General features: G+C 35.0%; 1 long non-coding RNA gene across 1 annotated transcript in view; it reads left to right on the forward strand.

The window, feature by feature from the left end:
* Positions 1 to 18,316, forward strand: part of LOC117286542 — a 273,040-nt gene that overhangs the window by 101,429 nt on the left and 153,295 nt on the right. The window lies entirely within an intron of this gene.

Consider the following 18,316-nt stretch of genomic DNA (forward strand, 5'->3'; position numbering starts at 1 on the left):
ATATATATATATATATATATACATATATATATACAGTATGAAGAAAGTGATGTCTTTGAACTTTCATATACTTACTGTATGATTGGTTAAAGAACAGAGCTATTAGTAGTAATTAGGTCTCCTGCTTCTCTCTTTGTACTTTTCACCTACTAATTAAGGATAAAGTTAACTATTGAAAATAATTAATCACTGAGTTGTAAATGCTTAACACCTTATTTCTCCCTTACCTAATAATATAGTGCCTTGCTGATTGGACAACATTCCCTCAAGTTGTCATGCAAGGACTTTGCTCCTGGCTCTATGGAACTTTCCATTTTGCACTCATGCTGCTGAGTTAGTGGAGTTAGTGGCAGAAGCTGCTTCCATTCTACAGAGCTGAGGGCACAAAGGGCAAAAAACTCTGCTATGGAAGATTTGTTTGGTCAATATTGAAATATTACACATTACTTCCTATGACATTTTATTAGCCTCAACAACTATATAAATTCACTTAACTACAACAAATATGTAAAAATAATCTGTATGCCAGGAAAAGGAAGGAAAAAACCTATTTATGTAAAATATAATGTACTGCAATTAATATCCAGACTCTATGATGTCAAGACACAAACACTTCCTTTTGATATAAGAGCTTTTAAAAGTAAGCATGAAAATATTAGGCTATAACAATATTTAACAAACTTGGTTTGCATCTGATGGGTAGAATGAAAAACAAATAACAAATGATAGAATAATGGTGTCTGTATAGGCAATAAAATTGAATGATTTCTTCTAAATAAAAGAACCTAATTAGTTTCTGAATTACATTTCCAATTTGTAAGCTAAAAGTTATAATTATTTATGCTGCTTCATAGCTTCATAGTTAATAAATATTGCAGTGGTCAGCCCAATTACTTTATTGGTTTAGAGGATTAATTATCGGTAAGATCACTGAGATCAGTATCTCTAGAATCACATAAAGCACTTTTTCTTAGATATGAAACATTTACTAACTATGAAAATTTAATTCGCCTATCACTTCCCTATGCTTAATGATGTAATGGTAGGTGTTTAGGAGTAAAATGTTACTATATATAATGCACAAGGACCACAATATGATAAAAGTAGAATTACCTGAAATTGTACCAACTGCACAACAAAATAGAGAAAAATAGTAATAATACATTATCAATTATGCAGGAGACATTTTGAAAGATGTATCACCTTTCAATTTATCTGTTTATTTAAAAAAGTTTTTTAAAATATTGAAATATTGTCATACATATTCACACTCCTGTGTTCCTTAGAATTGGTTTCTGTGTTTTTCTAGTGTAAAGACAATTTTTTAGAAGAAAAATATTCTATTTAAATTCTTTTAATTGTACAAGCATTGGAGCAATGATAGTGATTTGCATTCAGTCTCAGTTTCAATTTGCAATCTGAAATAAGCACCCCATTTCTATTTTTCTGGGTCTATGGTCCAGGCCAATTTTCTTGGCTGTACTTCTGCATATTTTGACAATCCTGACCAATATTATTTTGCAGTCTCTGCCAGTAATCAGAGAATAATAAAAAAGTCCAATAAAAACACTGCCTCTAAGGAAAATGGCACACAAATTCACAGAGAATTTTATAATCACATTATTTTCCACTTATTTATCTGACCAACAATATTTATTTCTAGATTTCCTTTACTAAGAACTTCTAAAACTTTTTCTTAATCTTATCTAAGTAAAATCTCAAGAATTTGGAAGTAGAGAGATCCATATATTATAGATACAAGAATATGCCAAATAATTAACCCAACTACTCTATCCATTTAAAAGAGAACAAAAATATGTACCAAATGGTCTTTTCTCTTATAATTCAATCATGGCTTAGAAAATATATGAAAAAGACGCATTTTAATGCTTTTTATGTTGAAGGATAATTTTATTGTTGATTGTAGGAAAACACATTTAAATAGAAGACAATACTATTTACATGTGCTGGTCTATCCCATAGTACTAAAATATATAAGGCAAACATGGCCTTATAAATAAATACATAGTAGGGCGTTGTGTTATTGAGCTTTCCCGTTGCTATAACAAAATATCTGATACCCACAATTTCAGGGAGATGCTTATTTTGGCTCATGATTTCCAGAGGGTTTAGCCCTTTGGATTGTTGGTTCCATGACAGAAATGGCACAGTGAAATAGCACAGCAAAGGGAAGTTGCTCAAGCTGTGGCAGCCAGAAAGCAGAGGGAGAAGGGAGAATCCAGGGACACAAATGCATGCTTCCTAATAGCAGATGTAGGTGTGAACTCAAAAATACATTAATCCCTTGATGAATATATCAAAACAATGATCCCGTCAACACCCAGTGCCTCACCTCTGAACACATGAGAAATTTCAGAGGTATTTTAGATTTTTAACCATAGAAGGGTTCACATTCACAAAAATTTGATCACTATATGCTACGAAATCCATATACGTTAGTGTTTTATTATTTAGAGTATTACAAAACAACAACGGAGAGGCACTTAGGATTTATTTTACAACTAGTCCATGCAAACTTTTACACAGAATTCAAACACCATCCTTTTATGTGCAATTTCAGAAATCACCTCTCTGTCCTGAGCTCTCAGGAGTGTTGTTGTTAACTAACTTCTTATCTATGGCTGAATGTAAGAGGTAGCAAAACTGTCACAAGTAGCAATTATTCTGTTCTCTTGAAACAGTATCTTTTCTTTTGCTTCTATCTCATTTCTACTTTCTTAATAAGGTGAGTTACATCATCATTCATAATTATTCTGGAGATGGCATTATCCATCGCAGAGCCCATAAACGAAAACTACTATTGACCGGAATAATGGCCGGAGTGAGGGTTAGGCTTAGGATTGAGGACAGAGACATGGAATGAAAGTATTTTATAACAGGGGTGTGAACATGACGCTTAGGGCAAGGATTTTTATGAGGGTGAGATATAGTGCTTAATTACAACTTCCTGAGCATTGCAGTGTAGCTATGATGGGTAGTGCTTAGGTTACGTTTATGGTGAGGATTAGGCCTAGGGTTAAGAATAGAGTCAGAATTAAACAACCTGTGTACAGGAATATGGGTCTGAGGGTTAGTGTTAGTGTTAATTTTATGGTAAAGATTGGAATAGTTTAGGAATATAAGTATATGGGTTATGGCTCATGATAGATTTAGGGTTAGGGATACGGTTGGGGTGAGAGATAGACTGCGAATTTCAATACCTCTGTATTGGAGTGTGGGTTTCAGAGTCAGTATCAGCATTAGATTTGACTTTACAGTTAAGGATACTGTAATATTACATGTACCGCTGAGGGCAAGGGTATTCATGAGGGTGAGGAACAGCGATGGATCGCATGTTCCTGTGTATTGCAGTGTAGGTATAATAGTTAGTGTTTGGGTTGAGGTTAGGTTTAGGTTAAGGTGAAGCATTGGACCTAGAGTCAGATTTTCACTACATCTGTACAGGAATATGTGTTTGATGGTTAGCGTTAGTGTGGATTTTATGATTAGTTGTTTAGGAATGTAAGTGCTTGTCTCAGGGCTCATGGTAGGGCTAGGGTTAGGGTAAGGTTTAGGCAAAGTAACAGCCTTGAAATTGCAGTGCCTGTGCATTGCAGTATGGGTTTCATAGTTAGTATCATCATTAGATCTGGTCATCTGTGTATGGGAATATTTATTCTTTAGTTTTAGTGTTACTTTTAGGCTTATGAATGAAAGTACCTGGGTTCAGGCGCGTGGTCACGTTATGGTTAGGCTTAGGGTTAGGTTTAGGCTGAATGACAGGCTCGAAATTTCATTGCCTGTTTATTCAAGTGTGGGTTTCATAATTAATATCACCAGTAGACTTGACCTTGGGGTTAGGAATAATGTAGCACTACACGTACTGTTGCAATGAAACTATTGAATTAAGTTTAGAGTTCGGGTTAGGGATATGTTTTGGGATAGAGATAGGGATGGAATTCAAGTACCCAATAATTTCAGTGTGAGAAGAAGGTGAGGGCAAGGAGTTTTAGAAGGATGACAATAGTGTTGGATTCCAAGTACCCGAGCATCTCAGTGTACCTATGATGGGTGGTGCTAGGTTTCGCTTAAGCATTATGTTGTGGCTTAATCCTAGTGTAGGAATAGTGTCACAACTTCCTCACCAGTATACTAGAGTGTGGGTTTCAACGTTGTTGTTATCCTAAATTACAGGACTAGGGTTAGGCATGGTGTGAGATCGCAGGTACCTCGTTTATGGTTAGAGGCAGGATTATGGTTTGGGTTAAGTGTAGGTTTAGTCACAGTCTTGGTATTTAACTAGATCTCTGTTCCTGAGTGGGTGTTCATCGTTCATACCATGATTAGATTCGGTGTTAGGGTTTGGAGTGTCGTGTTTCAAGCACATGCTAATTGGACCATGGATATCATGGTTGGGTTTAGGGTTAAGGTTCGGTTTGGAGATAGGGATATGGATGGAGTCAAAGTACCATAGAATTGAAGTCTGAGAATGACGCTTAGTGCAAGGGTTTTTACGAGGGTGAGGTATAGTGTTGGATCGCATGTTCCTTTGTACTGCAGTGTAAGTATGATGGGTAGTGTTGGGGTTGAGGTTAGGGTTAGGTTTAGGCAAAGCATTGGGCCTAGAGTCAGAATTTCCCTGTGTGTGTAGTGGAATATGTGTTTGAAGATTAGCGTTAGTATAGATTTTATGATTAGCTTTTGGAATGGTTTAGGAATGTAAGTACATGTCTTAGGTCTCATGATAGAGCTAGGGTTAGGGTTAGGTTTGGGCAAAGGGATAGTCTTGTAATTTCTACGTACTGCAGTGTTGGTTTCATGGTTAATATCATCATTAGATTTGGTCATAGGTTTAGGAATAGTGTGTGATTTGAAGTGCAGCTGCATTGGAAATGGGGAATAATGTTTCATGTTAGAGTTGGGGTTAGGTTTCATGATGGGTATAAGAATGAATTCAAGTACCTGATGATCTGAGTGTGAGAACAAAGGGTAGGGCTGGAGTATTTATGAGGGTGATGTGTAGTGTGGGATTCCAAGTACTTGAGCATTGCTGTGCAACGATGATGGGTAGTGTTAGGTTTAGGTTAGTTTTAGGTTGAGGCTTATAACTTTGAGTTAGGAAGAGCTTTGTAATTTCGCTATTTGTGTACAGGAATATGGATTTATTCCTTAGTCTTAGTGTTATTTTTAGACTTACTAATGAATGTACCTGTGTTAAGGCTCATGGTAATGTTAGTATTCGAGTTAGGTTTAGGTTTAGGCTGAGTGATAGTCTTGAAATTTCATTGCCTGTTTATTCAAGTGTGTGTATCATAGATAGTATCAGCATTAATTTGACCTTGGTGTTAGGAATAGTGTAGCATTACACATATTTCAATGAAATTATCAAATTCTGTTTAGATTTCAGTTTAGGGATAGATTTCGTGGTGGCGATCTGGATGGAATTCAAGTATCTGATACTTGCAGTGTGAGAAAGTAGGTGAAGGCAAGGAGTTTTATGAGGGTGATGTATACTGTTGGATTCCACGTACCTGAGCATTGCAGTGTACCTATGACAGATAGTGTTAGGTTTAGCATAAATATTATGTTGGGGCTTAATCCTAGGGTTGGGAATGATATTGCAATTTACATACCAGTGTACTGGAGTATGGGTTTCAAAATTACTGTTAGTGTAAATTACAGGTTTAAGGTTATGCATGGTGTGTGATTGCAGGTACCTAGTTTATGGTTAGAGGCAGGGTGAGGGTTAGGTTTAAGGATAGGGTTAGTCATAATCTTGGTATTTAACTAGATGTCTATTGATATAGAGGGTTCATCATTCATACTACAATTAGATTTAGTGTTAGGGTTAGGAGTGTCATTGTATTTCATTCACATCCTAACTGGACAATGGGAATCATGGTTGGCTTTAGTGTTAGGTTTTGGCTTGGGTATAGGGATTTGGATTTATATAAAATAACTCAGTATTTCAGTGCGAGAATAACACTTAGGGAAAGGGTGTTTACAAGGGTGTTATAGAGTTGGATCGCATGTTCATGTGTATTGCAGTGCAGTTATGATGCGTAATGTTTGGGTTGAGTTTAGGGTTAGATTTACTCGAAGCATTGGGCCTAGAGTCAGAGTTTCCTTATGTGTGTCCTGGAATATGTGTTTTATGGTTAGTGTTAGTGTGGAGTTTACAACTAGCTGTTGAAATGATTTAGAAATGTAAGTACCTGTCTTAGGGCTCATGTTAGAGCTCGGGTAAGGGTTATGTGTGGGCAAAGGGATAGTCTTGGAATTTCAGTGCCTGTGCATTGCAGGTGGGTTTCATGGTTAATATCATCATTAGATTTGTTCATAGGTTTAGAAGTAGCGTGGGATTTGAATTGCCACTGCATTTCAACTGGGGAATATTGTTTCAGGTTAGGGTTAGGGTTAGGTTTTTTAAAGTGTATAAGAATGAAATTCAAGTACCTGATGATTTGAGTGTGAGAATGAAGGGTAGGAATTGGATATTTATAAGGGTGGCATATAATGTGGGATTCCAAGTACCTGAGCATTTCTGTGTAACTATGGTGGTTAGTGTTAGGTTTAGGTTAATTTTAGGTTGAGGCTTATGCCTAGGTTTAGAAAGAGATTGGTAATTTCACTATCTGTGTATGGGAATATGGGTTTCTTCCTTAGTGTTACTGGTTCATTTAGGCTTACGAATGAAAGTACCATGTATTGTTGCGATGAAACTATTGAATTAAATTTAGAGTTTGCATTAGGGATAGGTTTTGTGATAAAGATATGGATGGATTTCAAGTACAGGATAATTTTGTTGTGAGAAAAAAGGTGAAGGTAAGGAGTTTTTTGAGGGTAAGGTATAGTGTTGGTTCCCAAATATCTGATATTTGCATTGTACCTATGATGTGTAGGTTTAAATTTAGCATTAGTTTTAGGTTGGGGCTTAGGCCTAGGGTCAGGAATAGTGTTGGACTTTCCTTACCAGTGTACTGGAGTATGGGATTAATTGTTAGTGTCAGTCTAATGGTAGAATTAGGTTTAGACTTGGTGTTAGATTTCAGGAACCTAGTTTACGTTTAGGGGCAGGATTAGGTTTAGGCTTAAGGATGGGGTAAATCATGCGCTTGGCATTTAACTAGCTGTCTTATGCTCTGGTTGGTTCATCGTTCATATCATGATTAGATTAGTCGTATGTGTTAGGAATGGTGTATTATTTCAAGCACCCCCATATTTGACTGAAGGTATAATTTTTGGGTTTCTGGTTAGGGTTATGTTTGGGAAAAGAGATATTGTTGGAATTTCTGTACCTGTGCATTGAAGCATGTGTATCATAGTTCGTATCATCATTAGATTTGGTCATCGGGTTAGGAATATTGTAGGATTTTATGTTCCGCTGCATCTGAAGTGGGGAATCGTGATTAGGGTTAGGGTTAGTGTTAGCTTTGGTAATTGGAGTATGGATGGAGTTCAAGTACCTGATGAATTTAGTGAGAAAGAATATTAGGATAAGGATTTTTATGTGTGTGAGGTACAGCGTGGGATTCCAAGTACCTGAATATTGCAGTGTACCTACGATGTGTAGTGTTAGTTTCAGAGTTAGTTTTTTTTCTCTCTCTCTCTCATTGAGTTTATTGGCACATTTTAGGGATACAGTGCAATTACATTCATCATTGCGATCTTGTACCTTTACATGATAAGTATTGGTTCTCATTTTTTACCCTTGTCCCTGCCCTCCATTCACCCCCTCCTCCCCTCCACATTTACAAACTCTTTATTTCCATTTTTTTTCATTTTCTCTTATTTTTTTCTTTCCCTTATTATCTTTCCCTACCCTTCCCACTTTCCCTAACCCTTTAGCCCTTTTCTTCTTTTTTCACAGTGTCAATTATGCCATTAGGATCTTATGTATTATTATAGTTTTTCACACCAGAAAAACTATTTGGTATTTACACATTTGACTTTTTATTTCACTTAGGAGTTTATCTTCAATATGTATCAGGGTTAGTTTTAGGTTGAGTGTTACACCTAGCATTAGGAACAGAGCTGTAATTTCAATACCCGTGTACAGGAATATGTGTTTGATGGTTATTGTTAGTGTTATTTTTAGGCTTAGGCTTGGGATTGTAAGTACCTGGTTTAGAGATCCTGGTATGTTTAAGGTTAGGTTTAGGTTTGGGGTGAGTGATAGACTTAGAATTCCATTTCCTGTTTATGGGAGTATGGTTTTCATAGTTAGTATCCAAATTAGATTTGGCCTTGGGCTTAGGAATAGAAGAGGATATCAAGTACCTTTGCACTGGAACTGGGGAATAGTGTTTAGAGTTAGGGTTAGGGTGAGGTTTTGTGACAGATATATGGATGGATTCAAATAACTGACCATTTTGGTGTGAGAAAGAAGGTTTGGGAATGGATTTTTTTGAGGGTGAAGTATAGTGTTGGATTCCAAGTACTGAGCATTGCAGTGTACCTATGATGGGCAGTGTTAGGTTTAGGGTGTGTTTTAGGTTAAGGATCTCTCCTAGATTTAGAAAATGTTTAGGAATTTCACTACCAATGTACTTCATTGAAGGTTTAGTGTTTAATAGTATCGTAAATTTTAGGATTAAGGTTAGGCATGCTGTGTTATTGTATGTATCTAGGTTATGCTTAGAGGAAAGATTACGGTTAGGGTTAAGGTTGGGGTCAGTCATAATCTTTAAATTTGTCTAGCTACCTATTGCAACAGGGGCTTCATAATTCTTATCATGATAACATTTGGCCTTATGGATGGGAGTTATATAGTATTTCAAGCACCTCCGTATTGGGCCATGGGTTTAATATTTGGGTTTATGGTTAGTGTCAGGTTTGTTGTTAGGGATATGGATGGAATTGAAGTACTTTATAATTGGCATGTGAGTATGACACTTAGGTCAGGAATTTTTATGAGGTTCAGTTAATAGTGTTGGATGGAATTTTCCTGAAAATTGCAGTGTAAGTATGATGCGTAGTGTTTGAGTTGAAGGTAGGGTTAGCATTGGGCGTATCATTAAAAATAGGGTCAGAATTTTACTACCTGTGTCCTGGAATGTGTGTTTGATGGACACTGTTAATGTTAGTTTTAATTTTACAATTAGAGTTAGGAATGGTTTACGGATATAACTACCAGTTTGGGGGCTGGTTGTAGAGCTATGTTTAGGGCTAGGTTTGGGGAAGTGATAATCTTGGATTTTCAGTACCTTTTGCATTGCAGTGTGGGTTTCACAGTTAGTTTCATCATTAGATTTCATCATAGGTTTAGGAATAGTGTCGGATTTTAAGTGCCACTGCATTTGAACTGGGGAATAATGTTTAGGGTTAGGGTTTGGGTAATATTTGGTGATATGCATATTGATGGTATTCAAGTACCTGATGATTTGAGTGTGAAAATGAAGGGTAGGGCTGGGATATTTATGAGGGTGAGGTATAGTGTGGGATTCCAAGTACCTGAGCATTGCAATGATGAGTATGTTATGATGGGTATTGTTAGGTTCAGGGTTAGTTGTACATAAAGTTGTAGGTCTAGGTTTAGGAATAGAGTCATAATTTCACTACCTGCATTAATTTCCTGTCTTTTTTCTCTAATTAGCCTCGTGCTGTTGTTGCTCTCAGGAGAACTCTTTTCCTGTTCCCTATATTAAGTGGGTTTTGTTCCTTAATGCCTCATGTAACCTGATCTTCACAGTGGTGTGATGCTATGGAACCTCTAAGAATATGGGAGCCCATTGCAAACAACACCCTTGGAACAGATTATATTCATTCTAGTGGAACCATGGTTAGTTCTCCTGAGATGGTTGTGAACATTTTAACAGTGTCCTTTCCTTTCTTACTGGATTCTTTTTTTTTGTCACCTGACATCTAGCATATATATTTGCATTGTGATGCTATCTACCTTGTGTTGTATTCAAGGAAAACTTTCCTGTGTGGTACCAGTTGGTATCATGTTCTTAAAACTACAAAACCATAAGCTAAATAAACCTCTTTTCTTTATAAAGTATCCAGGCATAGGTTCTTTTTTAGAGCAATCAAAGATAGAAAAATATATACATGTTATATTTTTTAGCATTGTATATAAGCAATTTAATTTTTAAAAATAATGGTTGCCTTATAGAGGAGTATCATTTCATAAATGAAAGGATGTTTATTAACTCTTTCTCAACTCTTCTATCCTTTGCATGTAATGTTAATAACTTTAATTTTAAAATTAAATTCCTAAAATACAACTTTTCTACATAAATAGATTTGTAAGCAGTTTACTGTACATTTTAAAAGATTGAAAGAGAGAAATATAATCTACATAATGCTATGGGTATTTTTATGTGTATAGAAGAGAAGCTGAATAGTAAAACAAATAGAAACTTGTATTATTTGTGAACTTGGACTAAAAGAAATAAAAATGTCAGAAATTGGCCAACATATAGCACATAGAAAATTAAAAATACAAGCATAAATATATAGGGCTATTTACAAGTTAGAATAGAATGAATTAAAATCACAACAAAAACCCTAGTATATCAAGACATATCACAGACTGGCTAATTTAAAAAATAAACTTTATGAGTTTTATTATATGACTGACTTTCATGATTTTTATTTCTTAATAATTTTTCTCAAAAAATGCCTAGACTTTGAAATCCATAGCCTTGCTTATAAAATGATATTAATTGTGATATTTTCATTGTTTAGCACTGTTTCAAATTATAATTTATACCTACTGAATATATAATCAATTTATTCAGATGAAAACTTTCACTCTTAAAAGTCATTGAAAGAAAAACAAAAGTTAATTTGGGGGTGAACACATATGGAGACAATCTCATTATGCAGTTCAATCTGATCTTGAACTCACTATGTAGCTTACTCTGGCCATCGTTTCCAGGTCAGCCTGGGTACATTCGTGTAACTACATCTAATATAGAAAGGGTTGGCGCTCAGTGGTGAAGTACTTGGGGGTTTAACCCTAGTACCACCACCATCACCACCACCACAATAACAGCTACAAGGATAACAAAATGCTTACATTTATTATTCCTCATAGGAATGCCAAATCTACCCTTTGTGACTTTTAAATGTTAGCCAGGTTTTATCACCCACGCAGCATATTGTTTTAAATTATTGCACGGTACAACATAAATATCTAGAATGAAAATAACAATTGTTTTAAAAACTAAATATGTATATTGTCATGGGCTACACAGTAGAATAGAGAGAGGGGGGAAAATTAAACCCCAAAACATTGCTGGAGTTAATGTGTGTGACTGTACTGTCGGTGGAAATGCTTTTGGAACTTTCTTATATAAAAGTAAGCATACAACTAGTACATGATCCAGCAGTTCTACTACAAGACACACAAAAGCATATATAAGCACAAATATTTGAAGGCAAATATGTATACAGTTTTTTTTTCATCTTTAATTGAGTTTGTTGGTACATTTTAGGGATACAGTACAGTTACATTCATTGTTGGGATCTTGTACCTCCACATGACAAGTCTTGATTCTCATTTTTTCCCCTTACCTCTGCCCTCCCTTCACCCCCTCCTCCCCTCCCCATCTACAAACACTTTATTTTCATCTTTTCATTCTCTCACATTTTTTTCTTTTCCCTTTTTACTCTTCCCCTACCCATCCCACCTTCCCTACACCTTTAGCTCCTTTCTTCCCATTTCTAAATGTCAGTGATCTTAGAATCTTATGCATTGTTGCACATTATTCACACCAGGGAAGCTATTCAGTATTTACACATGTGTGACTTATTTATTTCATTTAGGAGTATATCTTCAATATGTATCCATTTTCCTATGAATGAATCTATTTTCTCGTTCTTTATGGCTGAGTAATATTCCATTTTATAGAAAACCACAACTTCTTTATCCAGTTTCCAACAGATGGGCAAATAGGCTGTTTCCAAGATTTAGCTATTACAAACTGTACCACTATAAACATGGGTGCACATACTTCTCTGTGATATAATTCTTTTAGTTCTCTTGGAAAGATACCCAGCAGAGGGATGGCTGGGTCAAATGGAACCTCCAGTCCAAGCTCTTTGAGGTATCTCCATATTGATTTCCATAGTGGTTGCACTAGTCTGCACTCCCATCAACAATGGAGAAGTTTTCCTTTCTCCCCATTTACTCTAATAAAATGGAAAACAGAAGAAATGGACAGATTTCTTGATACTTATGAATTACCAAAGTTGAATGAAGATGATAAAACAATTCTAGACATTCCAATTACAATCAGTGAAATTGAAAATGTAATTAAAAGTTTACCAATGAAGAAAAGCCCAGGTTTTGATATATTCATTGATGAATTCTACAAGACATGTAGAGAAGCACTACTGCCACTACTCTTTAAACTTTTCAATGAAATTGAGAGGGAAGCAAGACTTCCAAGTTCATTCCTGGAAGCAAGTGTTACTTTGATTCCCATCCAGGAAAAGACCCGACTAAAAAAGAGAACAATAGGCCAATCTCCTTAATGAATATGGATGCAGAAATCCTTAATAAGATACTGGCAAACAAGATACAGAGGGTCATCAAAAAAATCATACACCCTGAGCAAGTTGGATTTATTCCAGGGATGCAAAGATGTTTCAAAATACATAAATCATTAAATGTAATACACTGTGTTAACAGAATGAAGGAGAAAATCATATGATCCTCAAAAAGTATTTCACAAAATTCAGCACCCATTCATGATAAAAAAAAACCCTGCAGAAAATTGGAATAGATGGTCTATATCTCAACTTGATAAAGTTGAAAAACCAACAGCCAGCATCATATTAAATGGCCAAAAATTGAAAATAGTCATGCTAAAATCAGGAATAAGAAAAGCATGTCAACTATCACCACTCCTGTTCATTATAATTCTGGAAACATTAGCCACAGCAATGACACAAGAGAAAGAAATTGAAGCAATAAAGATAGGAAAGGAAGAAGTTAAACTGTCGCTATTTCCTGATGATAAGATAATCTACACTGAAGACCCAAAACACTCTGACAAAAGACTTCTAGACTTAATTGACACTTTTAGCAGAGTAGCTGGATACAAGGTCAACACTCAAAAATCAATAGCCTTCTTATACACAAAAAGCAGACTCACTGAGAGAGAAATTAAGGAAACAATTCCTTTCACAATAGCATCCAAAACAATGAAGTATCTAGGAACCAATATAATGAAAGAAGCAAAAGACCTCTACACTGAGAACTACAGCACTCTGAAAAAAGAGATCAAAGAGGATATAAGAAAATGAAAAGATATCCCCCGCTCCTGGGTAGGAAGAATCAACATAGTGAAAATGGCCGTGCTACAAAACTGCTATACAGATTCAATACAATGACAATCGAAATTCCAACACTATATTTCACAACAAGAGAAAAAAGAATCCAAAAATTCATTTGGAACCATAAGAGACCTAGAATAGCAAAAGCCATTTTAGGCAACAGACACATGGCACCAGGTGTATACAGTTTTATGTGTCAGAGAAAAAGGCAAGAAGAAGAAATACATGAAAAAAATAAAATATTCAATCAGTTGAAAGAAAAACAAAATTGTATAACCATGCAATGCAAGTCTTCCTAACAGGAGGAAAGAATTAATTACTGATACATGAGATGATACAGATGAATTTCAAAATCATTATGCTGAATGATGCGTTCATTACATACAAATATATAATGCATGATCCTGACTATATAACATTTAATGAAATGTAACTAGTTCAACATAAATAATAAATGATTGTAGGGCGGGGGATTTAGCTCAGCGGTTCGGTGGCTTGCCTTGCAAGTGCAAGGACCCGAGTTCGATCCCCGGTACCAAAAATAAATAAATAAATAAATAAATAAATAAATAAATAAATAAATAAATAAATGATTGCATATTGATTGGAGTAGAGGAAGTGCTGAATTGTAAATCAGGGAAAGGAAAATGTTTTGTACCTTGATTGTGATAGTGGTTTAAAAGATGTAAAAAACTATAGAATTTTATTTCTGACCTTTAGTTGACTGCTATTATGCCTCAAGAAAATATTTTTAAATCTAATGATTGATAAGTACCTTCATGAAAGAGACTAAAACAAAAAGAAAATATATAAAATAAATCAACTTATTTTGTCACATCTTAAAGAATTCTGAATTTGGCTGGAGATGTGTTTCCCTGTGTGTGTGTGTGTGTGTGTGTGTGTGCTCGTGTGTGGATGTTTATAAATTAGAACTAACAGGCAGTGTACTGTCTCTTCTATACAGATTACCAAACACAACAAATAATGTTCTCTTATTCTCAAAAATTTTTTTACAGTAAATTCTAAAGTATAAATGTAATTCACACAGTGATAACTGATCACAGGCTGCATTGGAACCCAACTATCTTTCTCTAAGATTTGAACTGCCTTAGGCTTTCCATTTGCTTATTTGTAATGGTTTTATATATTGTTTTCTCCAGCCATGAGCCTATTTTTTGCTTATTAATATGCTAAAAACAATGTTTCTTCAGTGCAAATAATCTAGATCTGGTGAACACGTGTTTTCTGTGTCTAACAATTTTTTATTCCATGTCTTTATTGAAGATGTTTAAAAAGTTTCAGATTTGTTATTTAATGATGCAATAGAACATTATTTTTTTTCTTTTAAATTACGTCATAGAACATTATTAATAAGGTACTATGGCCCAGCTATCTTGTGTTCATGTATCATGTAATCAGTTTCATTTGGCCTCTAAGAAACAGAACAGATTGAGCTGTACATGTCACTCTTGATAAGTCTCTGCCTGACAATGAGGAGAGGTATATTTATTATTTTAGTAAAATCTAAGTATAAGTGATTATAATACAATAATTTTACAAGCCATTAATGAAGAAAAATACTGCCAATTAAAAAGGTGACCTATGGGCTGGGGATTTAGCTCAGCGGTTCAGTGGCCTGCCTCGCAAGGGCAAGGACCCGAGATCAATCCCCGGTACCAAAAATAAAAAATAAAAAACAAAAACAAGAACAAAACGTGACCTAATTCTCTCCTTTTTAAAGTCATTTTATTGCACCAATTCTAGCACACAGTGAGAGTGAGTGATATTATCCAATGGGACAAAGGACAGCAGCACTAATATGATTATGATAGTTTTCTAGCATTGTGGCCACACATGTGAAATACCAGAGACAAAAAACTTTGAAAGAGGAAAGGTTTATCTTGGCTCATGGTTTCAAAAGGTTCCGTCCATGGTTGGTCAATTGCATTGCTCTTGGGTCTGTGGGGAGGTTGTATGTCACCGTAGGATCATATGGCAGAGGACACTGCTCATTTCAAGGCAGCTGGAATGCAAAGAGAAAACAAGGAAGGGACCGAGTCCAAATTTCCCTTTCAAGTCCATGGGCTTAGTGTTTTCATCTCCCCCAGCTAGGCACCAGCTCTTAAAGGTCCTGCTATCCCCAAAAGTGCCAGAGGCTGAGCCTCAAGCCTTTAGCACATGGCCCTTTGGGGACAGCTTCAGTACAAGAAGCAGCAGTGAATAATGCTTTAGTATGTTTCAGACAGAGTACAAAGTAGAACTAGGCATCATTAAATCATGCAATGCTTGAGAAAACAGAAATGAGGTTATTTAAACTATGTCATAAAAGGTAAATAATATTTAAGAAATGCTACAAAATATGTAGGGGATTTATGGATACATTAAGTAAAGAAAATAGTGTCATTGTTCTGTTCCTGACTTCTATTTGCCTGCAGTGACACAACAGTAAAATGTATTTTAATTATGATGAGCACTCATGCAACTGATATTATTGAATACTACTCTCTTTGCCTGTCATTACTTTAATAGTTCTAACTTTCGTCTCTCCAAGAACTTGTTTTCTAATCTAAATGGAAGAATTTTATCTTGTATATGTTATATAACAATTTGTAAGCTCCCTTGAGCTACTAGCCTTCCAAGTTAATGTTTCAGACTTTTCTGTTTTTGTAACTGTTACGACAGTGATGTATTTCAGGTGGAAATGCCTTATTTTTCTACTTACACCATGGTTTTTTGAAAAGATTTCTGCTATCATATTTCTTTTTTTTAAATATATTTTTATTGGTACATTTCGGATGTACAGTACCATTACATTCATCATTGGGATCTTGTACCTTTACATGACTTATCTTGGTTCTTATTTTTCCCCATTCCCCTAGCCTCCCTTACCCCCTCCACCCTTCCCTATTTACAAAGACATTGATTCCACTTTTTTCCTTTTCTCATTTTTTTCTTCCCTTTTTACCTTTCCCCTACTCCTTCCATTTGCCCAATACATTTAGAGCTTCACTTCCTATTACAAAATATCAGTTACATATTTTGACCCTTATTTACACTTTTAGTTTCTCACACCAGAAAAAGCTACATGGTATTTACACATGTGTCCTATTAATTTCACTTAGGAGTATGACCTCAATGTACATGCACTTAGCTATAAATGTCTCTAGATTCTCATTCTTTATGGCTGAGTAATACTCCACTTTACTAAAATAAATCTACATCTTCTTTATCTAGTCTCCAGTTGATGGGCTATTGGACTGTTACTGCTATAATATTTCTGTAATTTACATATCCTGTGACTCAGGTGAAAATTATCTGCTGGAGCTTCATGCAAATTTTAGGATATTAGCATTAAAGATAACATAAATGTCACATGTAGTTTTCATAATCTTAGTTTGAAAAATAATACCTAATTTTTTATGATCATCTCTACCTATTCAGTTATAGTTTCCATGTACTTTTAAAGAAGAGAAAAAAGCCTTTAAAATGTTTGATTCTGCTAATTTTTAAATCACTGTCCAAAACTATTTAATACTTAATGACAACAAAAAATTATAAACTATGAGGAATAAGCGATAACTCACAATGGAAATTAAAAAGTGACCTTATTTCTCGTTTTTTCTTAGTAATTTTATATTAGCATCATCACAGGATTAAACATGTAAAACTATATTATCCTTATATAATTGAAGTGATTTATTGTACTCACAGAAATGTGACTGTCCCATATACACAGCAGATCTGAAGGCATTTTCAAATCAGTCCACACAGCCAACAATATGCAAAGTCAGTTCACAGAACAGGTCCCTAAAAACTGTTGTAGGGATTTCTTTCCATTCTTTACTGAGAAGATAATGATTAATTTTCATACTAATAAAAATGACCCTGATAGAGAGGAATTATCTCTGAAAGTCAATCAAATATTCATTAGTACTGAATGAATTTGTTTTTTGACTTAACTGTCTTTTCATATACACACATGCCTATTTTAAAATTATGTGATAGGTTGCTTTACTGTATCAGGTAGCCCATGTTTTAAGACAGACTTTATATATCTTATGATATTATATTTATTAATTTAGGCACAGGAATCAAACTTGGGACCTTGCACTTGAGAGGCAGGTGGTGGAATGATTGAGCTAAATCCCCAGGCCACTATGACATTATTTTAAAGTATTAACCTCTATATAAAATATGCATGAAATGATCATATTCAGTGTGATGAAGCACAGAATTCCAGAATGCAACTCTAGTAGGGGATAAGAAATTTGTTACATTACCTCCTGCCTGGGCATGCACCAAGACAGATAATATTTAATCAGTCAACTAAAATGGGCAGATTCTACTTTCTGAAATGTTAGTAAAATGGAGAAGTAAAGCAAAATTGCATTAAATACCTTTAAACACACAATATTACATTCAAAGAGAAACTAAAGTGAATATTTTTGCCATTTTTTTAATCTTGTGATTGTTAGTTAGTTTATACATCAGCTTTGTTTCTTAAAGAATCTTACATACAGATTTCTTCTGGGAAGCTAACTATTTAAAATCCCAAAGCTAATTTTTCTTAGAAGGAAAAAGTTGAAATGTGGTTGCTAGAAAATCATATGTGTTTGATGAATGTGTTTGGTTTGCTTTCATTCATTTAAAAATGATTCTTCAATATGTGAAATAAATAAGTCACACATGTGTAAATACCGAATAGTTTCCCTGGTGTGAATAATCTGCAACAATGCATAAAATTCTAATAAGATTACTGACATTTAGAAATGGGGAGAAAGGAGCTAAAGGTGTAGGGAAGGTGGGATGGGTAGGGGAAGAGTAAAAAGGGAAAAGAAAAAAATGTGAGAGAATGAAAAGATGAAAATAAAGTGTTTGTAGATGGGGAGGGGAGGAGAGGGTGAAGGGAGGGCAGAGGTAAGGGGAAAAATGAGAATCAAGACTTGTCATGTAGAGGTACAAGATCCCAGCAATGAATGCAACTGTACTGTATCCCTAAAATGTACCAATAAACTCAATTAAAGCT

Source organism: Fukomys damarensis, unplaced genomic scaffold, assembly GCF_012274545.1.
Source record: "Fukomys damarensis isolate Sample0158 unplaced genomic scaffold, DMR_v1.0_HiC HiC_scaffold_17, whole genome shotgun sequence".
Classification (NCBI taxonomy): Eukaryota; Metazoa; Chordata; class Mammalia; order Rodentia; family Bathyergidae; genus Fukomys; species Fukomys damarensis.